General features: G+C 46.7%; 1 protein-coding gene across 5 annotated transcripts in view; it reads right to left on the reverse strand.

Moving 5' to 3' along the window:
• Nucleotides 1-15,706, reverse strand: part of PDGFC (platelet derived growth factor C) — a gene marked incomplete at its 5' end in the record, with an annotated part of 219,348 nt that overhangs the window by 203,391 nt on the left and 251 nt on the right. For 2 of the 5 annotated variants that reach the window (XM_082391356.1, XM_082391357.1), the window contains one exon: nucleotides 15,348-15,620. The exons of the other annotated variants lie outside the window; for them this stretch is intronic. Of the gene's footprint in view, nucleotides 1-15,347; nucleotides 15,621-15,706 lie in introns of those variants that run through there. 5 annotated transcript variants of the gene reach the window in all.

Here is a 15,706-nt window from a genome sequence, read left to right on the forward strand (position 1 = left end):
AAACAAATGGGACCTAATGAAACTTAAAAGGTTTTGCCCAGCAAAGGAAACCATAAACAAGACGAAAAGACAACCCTCAGAATGGGAGATCTTTGCAAACGAATCAACGGACAAAGGATTAATCTCCAAAATATATAAATAGCTTATGCAGCTCAATATTAAGAAAACAAACAACCCAATCAACAAATGGGTAGAGACCTAAATAGACATTTCTCCAAAGAAGACATACAGATGGCCAAGAAGCACATGAAAAGCTGCTCAACATCACTAATTACTAGAGAAATGAAAATCAAAACTACAATGAGGTATCACCTCACACCAGTGAGAATGGGCATCATCAGAAAATCTACAAACAACAAATGCAGGAGAGGGTGTGGAGAAAAGGGAACCCTCTTGCACTGTTGGTGGGAATGTAAATTGATGCAGCCACTATGGAGAACAGTATGGAGGTTCCTTAAAAAACTAAAAAGAGAATTACCATATGACCCAGCAATCCCACTACTGGGCATATACCCTGAGAAAACCATAATTCAAAAGGAGTCATGTACCACAATGTTCACAGCAGCTCTATTTACAATAGTCAGGTCATGCAAGTAACCTCAATGTCCATCGACAGACGATTGGATAAAGAAGACAATGGAATATTACTCAGCCATAAAAAGAAAGGAAATTGGGTCATCTGTAGAGATGTGGATGGATCTAGAGACTGTCATACAGAGTGAAGTAAGTCAGAAAGAGAAGAACAAATATCATATACTAAGGCATATATGTGGAACCTAGAAATATGGTACAGATGAACCAGTTTGCAGGGCAGAAATAGAGATACAGATGTAGAGAACAAACATATGGACACCATGGGGGGAAAGGGGTGGGTGGCTGGAATTGGGAGATTGGGATTGACGTATATACACTAATATGTATAAAATGGAGAACTAATAAGAACCTGCTGTATAAAAAAAAAGTAAAATTCAAAAAAAAAAGAGAAAAATACCGTATGCTAACACATATATATGGGATCTAAAAGAAAATGGTCATGCAGAACCTAGGGGCAGGACAGGAATAAAGACACAGACTTACTAGAGAATGGACTTGAGGATACGGGGAGGGGGAAGGGTAAGCTGGGACAAAGTGAGAGAGTGGCATGGACATATATACACTACCAAATGTAAAATAGATAGCTAGTGGGAAGCAGCCGCATAGCACAGGGAGATCAGCTCGGTGCTTTGTGACCACCTAGAGGGGTGGGATGGGGGGGTGGGAGGGAGACGCAAGAGGGAGGGGACATGGGGATGTATGTATACGTATAGCTGGTTCACTTTGTTATACAGCAGAAACTAACACACCATTGTAAAGCAATTATACTCCAATAAAGGTGTTTTAAAAAAAAAGATACATGTATATGTATAACTGAATCACTTTGCTGTACACCTGAAACTGACACAATATTGTAAATCAACTCTCCTCCAATATAAAATAAAAATTAAAGTAACAAAGTGGTCATTGAATTTGAATTTCCATGGTTCTTTTTTAAATCTCTGCGGCTTTTTCTAGGTTAATAGTCTTTGCTAATGCTGGTTTAGATGTGTCTCTTTAGCACACATTTTGCATGTCCCTGACCTCCCCATTAGTATTTTCACTGCTACGCATGATCATATCTCCCGCCACGGCCATCATGCATCTTCTGTCCGTGTCCACCTCCCAAGCCTGTCACCTCATTCTCCCTCTAGATGGACAGACCATGAGAAAACACCCACTCTCCTTACCTTTTCTCTCCTGTTATCTAGGAGACATTTGGCTGGACCCAGACCCCACTGCGGGGCTCTCTCCAGCCCCCCAAACAAGTAAACAAAACATACTCTGTCCTCCTTCCCCTCTGGGAGCAATCTCAGATCGCCCCCCCCCTTGATCCCTAAAACTCTCCCAAAAGTCTTACAGACTTCATGTCTCACTTCTCCACTTGAGCCCATAAACATTCTTCCTTCCACTTCTGCACCCCTCATCACACTGAAGCGTTCTGGCTTTTGTTTTGTCTTCTGTCAACATTGAAACATCATAAGCTGTTTATTCACTGGTCCTCATTTCCCTAAACTCTACTGTAGTTTGTACCGTCGGCCAGTTTCCTTGACTTTTCTCTCCCGTCCTTGGCACCCTCCTCCTCTACCTGCCTTACGGCTCCTCCTTTCTTTCCTCCCCTCCTCCCTCTTTCTTTCTCTCTCCTCCCTCCCTCCCTCTCATTTTTCTCTGTTTCTTTTTCTCCTCTTCTCCCCCCTTTGTTTCCTTCCCTGTCTCCCTGCAGGGACTCATCTTCCTGGTTCTGGACCACAAAGGTGGGACTGCCTTTTCCTTCCCTGTAGTCTTCCGTGTCCAGCAGCTCCGCCCCTGTCCTTATCTGCCACACACCACGAGGAGTCAGACGTACGTCCGGGCCAAGGATCCGATTTAAAAGCAGATCCTGGATTTTTCATAGACGTAAGGCCATCTAGCCCTAAGTTACTCATTAAAAAGGGGGCGGGGGAGAGGAAATAGCAAGTCACACATTACACAGAAACTATAATATCCACCATTGTCCCTTGTTTTTCAGGCCCATGGAGCTGGAGCAGTTCTTTCCACTGCCAAACCTCCAGCAGCAACACGTGAAAGCTACCAGTACGGTGTGATGCCACCAATTTCCAGAACTTAGAAAGGTTCATTGATTTTTACTGCAGTTTCTTACACAATCCACTTCCTCTAAGGCCAAGCAAGCCAACCCTGATGGAGAGAAGTTACAGGATGAATAAATGTTATGGTATCCACATAGAAATTATTTACTTTCCTTTCCTCACTTCGATTTCCAAATTTATTTCTGGCTTCCTCCCGCTAGTAATCACCAGCAACGTGCAGGACCACGCATTCTTACAATCCCCCTGCCCGCCTCCCCTTTATTGGACAATTCTGGCACAGCCCTCATGCCAATGTTAGGGGAGGTCAGTTAATATTCTAATGCAATAAAGCAACTCTCTAAAGCAAGACAACTTGGGATAGGATTTTCTACCTACGCCTCAAGTAAGAGGAATGAATGTCACAGTCGGTTGATATAATAGCGCTTTTACTACATGAGCGGCAGTTACAGTAACTGTAAATCAGAACTTTGGTTGGCTTTCTACTTCACATAGTTATAGCTATGAGTCCACTCTTGCTATCCAGAAGAATTATTTTACAATTAGATGGGACATGTCTGAGCCCAGAAGGAAAACTTCAATTTCAGTCATCTTATTTTCCTTGAATAGAACCCAGTGCTACCAAAACTCAGGTCAATTCGACTTTTCACACAAAGGTTTCGCACCGTTTTCTGAAGTTGAACCAACATAAACGTAAATGCTCAGAATTTTAAGTACTTTTACAAGCTGCCATATAAAATAGCGATAATGGGTCTCCACGCACCAAAGAAAAACAAACACACAAACAAACCAAAAAAATAAGCTTGTAACTTCATTTTCAAGGTGGAACATGGTCAGAGCCTATAAAACATAATACCTAACCCTGAATTTGGACTGCAAATCTATCACTGAAACGTCTAGTAAATGACTCAATTTGTTTACACAGCTCTGTACCTTTTTACGGCCTTGCCATAAAGAAGTCATTACATCCTTTCCCTTTATTTTGTTTAAGAGTGTTTGAATGAACCTCCGGACCACAAGCCAGTTAAACGAGCTCTCCTTAGATGGACGTGGTCTCATATAATTCACCAGGACCGGGGAAATTTTCAAAACAATGTTTGTAGTGTGGAAACACCACACACTCCCACGCTCCCAAAGTACTTCCTGTGCTTTATGCAGTTTTAAACGTCCAGCATATGTATTAAATAAGTCCTCCTTTTCCATTTTTCCTAGTAAAAAGTGTGGCATTTGCACTTCTTCCAGAAGATTTGCACCTCCGAGTGTTTTGCTAGGGTAGTTTGGCTGTTTGGAAATGACTGCAAAGGAAGACTGTAAGGAAATGTGGGATCCAGACACCTTAATTGATTTCCGAGAACGTAAATGTTAGTCCTCAAAGGAAACCATTCTAAAGCAGTTAGCTTAATGGGGTGCCCAAGCAGTGCCCATCAAAAGTTATCAGTACGGGACTTCCCTGGTGGCGCAGTGGTTAAGAATCCGCCTGCCAATGCAGGGGACACGGGTTCGAGCCCTGGTCCCGGAAGATCCCACATGCCGCGGAGTAACTAAGCCTGTGTGCCACAGCTACTGAGCCTGCACTCTAGAGCCCGCGAGCCACAACTACTGAACCCACGAGCCACAACTACTGAGCCCATGTTCCTAGAGCCCGTGCTCCACAACAAGAGAAGCCACCGCAGTGAGAAGCCCGCGCACCGCAACGAAGAGTAGCCCCTGCTCGCCGCAACTACAGAAAGCCTGTGCACAGCAACGAAGACCCAACACAGCCAATAAAAAGTTATCAGTACAGATTAAAGATAAATTTTCTACCATTACAAAACAAGTGCTTTCTTAAAACAAACACACAGATTATTTAATTTTTAATTTTACATTCTTAATCATGCCTGCAAATACTAAGCCTGTTAATTTTCTCAAGAAAAGAGAGGTTAGAACCACTTTTTCAAGGGTTAGCATTTATCAATGAGGTATCTAGAGTCAACATCCGGGCCAGATTTTGACCAGGAACACCTGCTAGTTTTTGATTGTGGAGTTTTCTACAGCCAGACAATTTTGTGACTAACACAAAATACAGATACAGCCGAGGCCATACACATCTCTAATATACAGGAAACTGCATCTGAAACTGTAAAAACATAGTACGCTATGAGATCTAGTCACCTAGATCTATCACAGAGGCCATCCACTGTCATGTGGACCTCCAGAAACAGTGTAGTTTAGTTTAGAGATAAAAGTAAAGCGAGTCACGAAACATACGCATTGAGACATTGCTGCTTATCTAACAGGAAGCCTCCCCAATATCTTTTATTACCCACAACATAACCCGATTACCAGCAGGGGAGACCCGCCTCCAGGACACCCCGTCTCTGGCCCTCGATGTGCACTAGCCAATTCGGTTTCTCGTTTTTATGGCGTTCAGTCTCCTTTGAATGGCTAAGCAGATGGCAAGTCACACTCTAGTAAGAAGGAGTCTAGTCTATTTCCAAAGAAAAACATGAAAATGCTGGAAGTTACTGTGTTCTTCCTGTGCTCTTCAACCATTTGCACCCTACCACCATGCCTCAGGTTTAAAGTCAGATACATCAGAAATGAACCCTGCAGGTTCCCCTTTTTTCCGAACCCAGGAAGACATTTCCAGTAAGGAACTGAATCCTTTTTTGTTCTCATCTGTTCCCATCTTAATCACATTCTGAGCAAACATCCCTTCTTCATACACGGATTTTAAACATCGCCTGTTGCCACAGAAAAAGACATTGTAACGCTTTAATGACTCCCAATTTGCATTTCTAATCACCTCAGCCTATGACTGTGTGTGGCAATACAGAAAACAAGCTGTGATTCATTCCTCAGTCGGAAAAAAAAAGATAAATAATAGGACTCTTTAAAAGACAGATGTCCTTATAAACACCCAGCAAAAATAACTGCCAGAAACAACACAAGGTGAGCCCCTGGCAAGTCCAGCTTCTGTTGTTCATGGTTTCTGATCTCTGCAGTGACTCTCAGGGCAGGTGAAGGAGCCAGCTGGGCAGCGGAGCACAGAAGCCCAGCCCCATCTCCCAAACACTGACAAGCTTAAAATGGTACCCACTCACGAGCAAGGCTTTCCTGGAATGCAAATGGCCTGGCTTCAAAACACGTAGCACGGTATCCACATCACAGCAAATGCATTCATTTCAAATCCTTCAATACCTCAAAATAGTTCTAGCATTGGGTCCAAGGAACCAGGACGAACCTCCCCAGAGGTTACTCAATGCAAACTAACCTCACAGGAATTAATTTTCCAGGAAATTCAAAATCCTCGCCCCTAAAAGTACAAAGGCCGTTTTCCTTGCTCCTTGCGAGGGAATAGCTTCACTACACTGATCCTATGTGCACTGCCCCTTTAGCACACCCTGTCCCACACCCAGCCTCCTTCTGCATGCCATCCGTTTTGTGAATGAAGTGTGAAATTAGCACTGTGTTTACATAAGGCAGGCAGCAGAGACGGCGTGGACACAGGCTTAGCTTATTTGAGTGTCACTGAGGCTGTGCAGGCCGCGCTCGGACCGGTTCAGAACTTCCCAAGAAAACCCCAGTGAGCCCTCAGCCTCTCGCACCAAAGCCGAACTGCTACCTGCCTGCCTAGAAAGCAACTGGAAAAAAAGGTGTGACTCAATCTTAAACGTGAAGACAGCCTTTCCTTTTTTTAAATTAAAGTTGATTTACAATGTTGTGTTAGTTTCAAGTGTACACCAAGGTGATTCAGTTACACACACACACCTATATATCTATATCTATGATTTTTCAGATTCTTTTCCCTTATAGGTTATTACAAAATACTGAGTGGAGCTCCCTGTGCTCTACCGTAGGTCTCTGTTTGTTCTCTATTTTATATATAGTCGTGTGTATCTGCTAATCACAACCTCCTAATTTATCCCTTCCCCACCTTTCCCCTTTGGTAACCTTAAGTTTGTTTTCTATGTCTGTAAGTCTGAGTTTGTTTTGTAAGCAAGTTCACCTCTATCATTTTTTATACGGAATCAATAGAGTCCACATATAAGTGATATCACATGATATTTGTCTTTCTGTGTCTGACTCACTTCACTCTGTATGACAGACTCTAGGTCGAGCCACCTCAGTACAAATAACTCAATTTCATTCCTTTTATGGCTGAGTAATATTCCATTGTATATATATATATGCACCACATCTTCTTTATCCATTCACCTGTCGATGGACGTTTAGGTTGCTTCCATGTCCTGGCTATTGTAAATAGTGCTGCAGTGAACATTGTGGTACGTGACTCTTTTTGAATTACGGTTTTCTCAGGGTATATGCCCAGTAGTGGGATTGCTGGATCGTATGGTAGTTCTATTCTTAGTTTTTTAAGGAACCTCCATCCTGTTCTCCATAGTGGCTGCATCAATTTACATTCCCACCAGCAGTGCAGGAGGGTTCCCTTTCCTCCACCCCCTCTCCAGGATTTGTTGTTTGCAGAGTGAAGACAACCTTCTCCTGGATTCTGTTGGAGAGCTGCCCTCACACAGCGTCAGGTCCCGGCATCTCCCCTGCCACTGCCCATCCTACACCCCAGACTTGCTTCTCTCCTGGGCTGCAGGCTGTGCCCTCGGCCTAGAGCACTTTCCTCTTCTCCCTTCTCAGGCCCACTTCAAAGTACGTCATCTCCCCCGTGGGAGCTTTTTTCTCCATGCACTTCTTTTCCGGGCGGAATCCGCCACCTGGTCCGTCACCAGAGGATCTGGGGGGTACGGTGAAGCCCTCTGCGTTCCCACAGCTCCTGACGCCCAGAACTAACAGACCTGGAGATAAACTCCAGAGCCGCCATCCTCCTTGGACAGCGCTTCGCCAGGGCAAGGGCTGCACCTCCTTTCTGTGTACCCGGCACCTCGGGCAGAGCTCAGCACAGAGCGCACGCTCATAAATATTTGCTGTTTAAAAACAGTGCTCTAATAAAACGTTAGGCCATTAACTCATGACGGGGGAGGCGCGTGTCTGAGTCCTTGGCTTGGAGTCGGAGCCCGGTCCCAACGTTCGCCAGCTGTGCGACCTTGGCCAGCCTAGCCTCGCTGTTCCTCCCAATAGCGCACGGGGAGGCCACAGAGATGAACTGCCGACCGTCTGCAAACGCCGAGCACCAGCGCCGCACCCAGCGGGCTCTCGGGGGGTCATCACCAACATCACAAAGCCAGAGGCCCACCAGGGACCCCTGGGTCCCACTGAATCGCCCCCCGGGGCGGCATCGATGCCAAACACCGCCCTTCCCGGGAGCGCGTGCCGGTTTCTCATCAGCGCGCGGCGAACCCAGGAGCGATGCAGAGCCGCGTTCTTGCACTGGTTTCCATCGACGGGCCTCGTGCTGTCCGGGGATGGTGTTTTCTCTCAAGGAGCCAGACCCCCGCTTTGCCTGCCCCCTCCCTCCAGACACTGCAACAACCCGACACACCATCCCTTAATTGAGAGATGGTTCAACTACTCTTCAATGGGGAAAATGCCAAATCCGAAAAAAAAAAAAAAAAAAATCACAGTTTGAAAATAAAAAGGAATTAAGCCTAACACCACGAAAGCAAAATTAGTGAAGCCAGCCTGGCAAAGATGGTTTGGCTTTGCAACAAGGCAGATGTCCAGGGGGGCGGGGGCGGCTGCCCCATCACCAGGAGACTGGGAATAACCACTTGAAGGTGGGGCAGGAAGTCCGACGTGAAGGCAGATGGCAGATAAGAGGGGCTGAGCTCCATCTGAAATGTATCCTCCTGGCCTAAACCACAGAATGAGCTCATGCTACCGAAAACATCACGCTTAGGAACTTGGCTCGAAGGATAAATGTAATTAACTTAACTCCTCTTTATAACTGTGGTTCATTTGTTCTCAGATTTTGAACTCTGTAAACAAGATTTTTTAAGAAGGTAAATGAATCCTGTTTTAGGCAAGCCGTTCGAGTCCACAGCTATGAATTTATCTCCTCGATGCTCTCGACTTTAAGAGCAGTCTGAACCTCTGAATAGAATGCCCTGTACAATATAGTGTAAATAAAGGCTTAAATCACTCATTACATCCATTGCAAAAGAGTAACAGGCTGTGTGTTCTAGAGTTCTTTAAACCATGCTTATTTACTCACTTCTGTGGTACTTCACCACTGAGACATCCTGCTAAATAAAATGTTCAAAATTGTTAAAAGAAAAGAAAGAAAGAAAAGAAAAGAAAAGGAAACCCCGCAGTGGAACCAAGCTTTCCCACGTCAGCCTTCCTCCTCAGCGTCAAGAAATACGGCAAAATACGCCAATAAACACTGTTCATCCACGGACCCGCTGAAAATTCGATCCCAGCACGTCACAGGAACAATTCTAAAGGAAGTATTTCAAGTCATTTGCCAAACTGTCAGATTTCTACCCCAACAGAGGTGTTACTGTAGACCTTAGCCAGAGTATGTGTTCTGCATCATTAATAGGATTATCCCGAGATTGTTGTCCTTAGCGTGCCTGTGAAGAATGTTTCAGGATCAAGGGAGCCCAAGCTGCCCTTACAACCCGCAAAGCACGAAACCTCCTAAAACAGTAAAGAAATGCATTTATGCCAAGTGTTGGAATTTTGAAACTAGAATGCCATTTGCCTCACTGGTTCCCATGGAAGGAAAACATATCAGCCCATAAGCAGTTGAACCCGGCTACCCTCCAGCGCGACCTTGACAAAGTCACCTCGGTGGTCTACACAAGGCCTACGCAAGGCCTCACCATACACATCGCTGTGGACGGACTCCTGGGACCCTTCCGGCCCTGACGTCCCACCTGCCAGATTTACTGGGGATTTCTAGGCTGTGCACGTTCTCCGTGAGCCGCAAGCAGAAGGTGGGAAGTACACTGATGCTGGAGCGTGTCGGCCAGTCAGCCTCACCGTTCTGCGCAGTCCTGGGTCCAGATCACGTGCATGCGGCCCAGCTGCAGCACTACAGACGTGCACACCCCCGTGGCACTTTTCAGACAGTAACGAGCACCACTTCTGGGAAACCTACCCACCGGCTTGGTACACACGCTCCTGGTCACGTGGTACATTTACCAAGATGACAAAGTAGAACTCTCACTGGCGGCTCCCATCCCAACCAGTAAGCAAGTGCACCTTCCTTTGCAAAAAGTCAAGCAATGGTGAAAGTTGCAGTATCAGAAAGCCACCTTCCAAGACGGGCTGCTGTTCCAGGCAACAGCAGAGTCCTGCCTGAGCAAGGCACTACATCCAGAACCGTCTAACAAACATTTACTCTACGCCACCCTTAGTTACAGGTGCTGGCGCACCCACAAAGGGCAAGTCAGACAGGGCCACGCACTCAGAGACCTTACATTCTACAGGGGTGGCAGGGAGACAATAAATAAACCAATAAACAAGCAGAATACCACAGTGGTAAGTGCTATGCGGTGAATTACCCTTGATGTGATAAACAGGGGTGGTTAACGAAAGTGGTTAGAAAAAAGACCTCGCAGAGAAGGTGTTCTCTTTAACCCAGATGGCAGGAAGGTGGTGCCCAGGCCAAAGCAGCTGCCCGGTGTTGCCCGGGGAAGCAGGAACTGGCACCTGAGGGCTGCAATCCCACGCCACGCGTGCCACGTCCCCTGCCCCATCTCACCCCCAGGCCTCCACCCTTGACAGGCTCGAAGCAAAGAAGCTGCAGGAAGGAGGCTTGAAGGAGGCTGTACCCTTTCTTCTCTCCGGGTCCTTCAAGCTGCAGGTGGGCCAGGCCCGAGTGCCCAGCAATGGGGAGAAGAGACAGGAGTTTTAACTCCCCTGTGAACTAAACTGTCCACAGCTGAAAGTGTCAAAAGGCTTAAGCATCAGTGTGGCAGGTGCAGGGATCCAGCAGGAAGGAGGCCAGCGGGGTTGGGGCAGCGTCCCCGATGTCCCCAGCTGTGCCGGGCATTAACGCTGCAGCTCTGCTCAAAGGTGCTCCATCCGTCCTGGCGGAGTGGCCGGGCTCCTTCTCAACCCACTGGGGATGCTTCAGTATCTCCACAATGGGTGTGGTCGTACCCCGTGCTTACCAGCCAAAAATCAACCACTAGACGTATCCCCAGGAGACAGAGAAGGGGGACGCGAGGGAAAAAAATCACAGGTGGAGGCAGTGGTAGAGCAAAATAATTCACAGAGACTAACCAGTGAGCGTACAGATATTATAGAGCGTCATACAGAGATATCCTGGCTACGGATAACACTTGCAAATAAAACCATCAGAGGCATCAAAAGCAGACCAAGTAAATGAAAGGACCTCTATTACGACTTCTACCATGTTGGTTGATACAAAGAGAAACTTCCCCTCTGCTCAGTGTTCTGGAATAACCTAAATGGGAAAAGAATGTGAAAAAGAATATATATATATATGTATATGTATATGTACGACTGAATCACTTTCCTGTACACCTGAAACTAACACACTGTTAATCAACTATACTCCAATATAAAATAAAATATTTTTAAAAAGAAAAAAAAAGAAACGTCTGGGGAAATGTTTAGCAGTCTTGGGAACATTTTGGGGGGAAGGTGGACATTACAAATAAACTGATTCAATTATTCTTTATTTAACATACATCACATTATCATTAGATTTCTATTTCTACAAAAAGTGTGCAAGTTTATAGATAAAACAATTTTTGCACCAAAATGTTGAAAAAAACATGTAGTAGAAGAGAATGTCAAAAAGATATGTAAGGAATTAGTTTCAGGAAGGATGAACTAAGAATAAACCAAGCTAAGACGTTGGTGCCCGACACAGGGCACTACAAAATGCACCAAGGAGGAAAGTGTAGGGTCGGCCCCCAGCATCTATTTACAACTATTCAACAAATGATATATAGTCCCTGAGGCTTCGTACAGACCTTTGTACTTTCTAATTACCTTTCAGAGGTAAACACCAAGTTTATAAGATTAAGGGTAGAAGGTAACAGCTGGGAGAAGAGGAAAAGTCACCATAAAATAGAAGGGGGATTTTTTTGTCACCTATGGTGAAAAGCAATATTCATCATTACATAATGGTACTTTGCTTCTCCAACTTCCTCAACTACCCCAAAAAGAGCAGAGAACCAGGAGGAAGTTAAAAAAAAAAAAAAAAAAACCTCTAGATAACAAAAATAAATGTCACAAAGGTCATGCACAACAACTTATAGACTAACAGGAAAGTCCCCTGGGTCCTCGGGCAGAGCTATGTACCCTTGGACACTATTCTAAAGGTTGTGACGATCTGCCTTGCAGTCAAATACAGCTTTGAAGCTGCTACCTAGGGTAGAGGGGAGGGGAGTGGATATGGGCACACTGGCAATGGGAGGAGGGGTAAACTGGCACTGAAAGAGACACACTGAAAAGCCGTAAACACAAGATACACGTACTGAGCAAGGCATTACCAGGGGACCATTTGTCCCCAGAGTAAATGGCTGCACAGGCCACAGAAGCCCTTGAGGACAAGTGCGCAAACAATGAATGATGTTCGGTGGGGAAAGGGAAGGGGCAGGGGCAATCTGGGGTAGGGAATTAGAAGGTACGCTATTATTATGTTGAAAATAAGCTATGAGGATATATTACACCACATGGGAATGTAGCCAGTATTTTACAGTAACTATAAATGGAGTATAACCTTTAATAATCGTGAATCACTATATTGTACACCTGTAACTTACACAATATTATACATCAACTACACTTACATTTTTAAAAATAATGTTCGCAAGGAAAACCCTAATCAACAGAGACATATCCCAAATCTACACTCACAACACTTAACAAGAGAACAGTCAGAAGCATGTTTCAGGGTTATGGGTAAATTCAAATCCCTCCCCAGTGACACAAAGTAGGTGAGGCCTTAGCCCACCGACAACCCTGTGACTGGCGTCTACTGGGGCTAAATACACGCAATAAAGTGAGCTGTGTTCCCTTTCGCTTGAGATGCGCCTGATTCCCTCTGCTGCAGCCCGGAAGCAGCATCCCAGAACTCACCCGTTTCCTGGGAGGATTCCTCTCCTAAAACGAGTGCATGCAGACCACAGCCATTTCCCCATGGCCGTGCAGCGGGTCCAGGCCAGAAACCCCACCTGCGTCAGCGTTCTGACCTTTCATCTCCCTCGCTACGTTAAATCTGGGGGCAGATCCTTGGTGGATATGTGAGACTTCATTGTCAGCAGTCAGATTAAGAATGAAAGACACAAAGGCGGGAGTTCCCTGGTGGTCCAGTGGTTAGCTAGGGCTCTGCGCTTTCGCTCATGGAGCCCAGGTTCAATGCTTGGTCTGGGAACTAAGATCCCACAAGCTGCGCAGAGAAGCCAAAAAAAAAAAAAAAAAAGACACAAAGCCACCTCATAGTACTGGAGGATAAAATTATTTTTCCAGTAAAGTGGCAAGAACTGCAACAGAGTTTTGAGGCGACAAACAAGTAACTAATAACAGGGTAAGTGACACTGACCCCTCACACCTAATGTTGAAGTGCCTCCCTTGCCCCAGTCTAAATCCAGGTGCCCACCATCGGCTAGAGCAATCAGTTTCCATGTATGACAGGGCTCAGGACACCCAGCTGATTCTGAAGCTGAGCAGGCCTGGGGATCTGATGGAGTCAGCCCCACAGGAGGCTCTGGAATCCTCCAGGGAAGAGAGTAGCCTTCCACCGGGGAGGGGGGTGGTCAGCGGTGGACAGAATGAGCTCCGACTGTTTGGACGTCTCACATTTAGCACTTGGAAGACCTTTCTGGATATGACGCAGTGCACAGACTGGGCGAATGGCGTTTTCTATGTGGCACCCGCAGGTGGGTCTGTACTGGGGGAATTAGACTCTCACCTGAATTGCGAGGAGCAACAGGGCAATCAGAAACCAATCATAATTCAGTAAGAGGGCAAAAAAAAAAAAAAAAAAAATGCCCACATGACGGAGCGGAAAAGTTGAAAGCCACAAAGAGAGGGGGAAGTTCCAGCACAGCCGCTCACTTTCCCGGGGATCTTCCTCAGCACCCACCTGTTATCCCCGCATCCTGGAACCTTCCATGCGCGGGAAGATAGCTCTACACCGCCCCCTAGCGCTGGCCGCCCGCGTCTCCGGCTGAGCACCGCAAGGTGAGCGGCTCCTCCACCTCCACTTACTTCCGGCTGCCAACCCTCCCAAAGGCTAAACATAGACCAGTCCCCTGCACACAGATTAGGAAACCACGCGGCTATTTTTAGCATCATGCATCTTAGGAATGGAAATGGCCCAGCCTCTGACGGCAACACAATGTGTGTGGCCTGGCTTCACGAGCCCACTTCTCAGGAGGGGGGGGTGAATCGACCCCGGAAAGGGGCCAAAGACCCCGGTGAAAGTTCTGGGCCTCGTTACAAAGCGATGATGGCACGTGGACCACAAGAAAGAATGACACGGAAAGGACAATGACAAGCACGGGTCGCGAGGGGACTCGGGAAGGTGAGAGATGCCAGGACAGGCCTGATACGTAAGTCAGAGCATCAGGAGAAGGGACCTGGGACGGAAAAAATCAAAACACAGAAGCCAGGAGCCAGGGATACGGTGCATGGTCATTTGGGGAAACTTGGTCCAGTAAGAAGCAATATTTTGAACTGGGCATTTATTTTACGTGATAAAGAACAGAGGTTGGTCTGATCCGTCTCCTGCCAGGGTACAACTGGCGCTGCGGCTTCTTTGATCCCCCCCCTCGCCCCCCGCCCCGTCCCCACGGCCCCGGCCCTCTGCAGTCCCCGTGATTAGAGATGGATCCCTTTGATCAGCAGTTCAAGCAGCCTGCAGGTGCCCCGTCCCATCACATCACCAAGTCGTAAGAAGCAACCACAGTACTATCAGCTGATAAATGTGATTCCTCGTCTTGCTGCCCAAACAACGAGTACAGATAATGGCTACAAAGGTCCCAGGAATCCTTATTTTCTCTCTTTTTGGACTCTAGAACTTTCTGTGCTTTCTTAAAGGTGAACACTTTGGAGAGTTTCAATCCAGACTTGAAGCTCTGAAACACCCCCCGAAACATACAGAAAAAGTTGCCTGTGACTTAAAAACACAGTTCAGGGCATTCTTATCTCCTAGGTACGCTGCTCATGTTCATTTCGCCCGGTTCATGAAGTGACAGCCTTCTTGCATTGTGAACAGATGGCATACAAAGCCGTAAAAACATGTACATTTCTTTTCAAATAACACCAAGAGCCGCCACTTGTAAACAGGGTGTTTAATATTCTAATTTTAGACAGCCTGCATTGACATTGTGGTTTCATGTGCAGTATAAAGTTTCTATTTACAAAGTAGTCTCAAAAATGACTTCATAATGTTAGATCAAGAGCAAAAGGGTTTAGAAATTGAATGATGTAAATCATATGGGGTTCAGAGGCTAAGCAAATTACACACCCTGAAGCAGCCCTGGCTTTATGAAAGGAGCCTTTCTCCGGCTCTGTGCGATCCCAGCCCAAGGGAACTTGCATCTGAGAGTTTTCTAAACATTTCAGGTACACTTGAAAGCTGAAAGTAATTCTCATTTCCTATGCAGGATTAAGTCGTTTCCAGCACACACAAAATAGCAGTCACTCACCATCGCATATAAAAACACACCACCAGAAAGGTAAGGGCTTCAGGAGTACAAAGGCACATTAAAAAAAAAAAAAAAAAGCACAAGAGAAATACATTTTTTTAAATTCCCCCCTGCACACGTCCACGGGGCCCCTCGACCTCTCGGCTTGCTCTCTACTTACTGATTAATTGATGCCTTTCCACCGCGAGCGCTTCAATTAATGCGGCTGACACACGTCCTGGGACACCCCTCCCCAGGGCAAAAAGCTCGGAGGAGAGTCAAACATGCCAGGACGCGTTCTTGTCGGACTCGGGTCTAGAGGCAGTTCTCGAACTTAGGACTCCGGCGACGAGAGGTCTTGCGAGCGCGCTGGCCCTGACGCCCCCCAGGGCTCCCAGCATGTCCGCGCTGCGGCGGCGCCGGCGGGGACACTCGGGCTGCCCCAGCCGCAGGCTGCGCGGAAGCTCCGCGAACGCGGCGCGCGGGCCGGGGTGCGTCCCGCCCGGGCGCGCCGGGCGGCGCGGGCGGCGCGGGCGGCGC

The sequence above is a fragment of the Balaenoptera borealis genome (genome assembly GCF_965194805.1).
Source record: "Balaenoptera borealis genome assembly, chromosome: 4".
In the NCBI taxonomy this organism is placed as follows: Eukaryota; Metazoa; Chordata; class Mammalia; order Artiodactyla; family Balaenopteridae; genus Balaenoptera; species Balaenoptera borealis.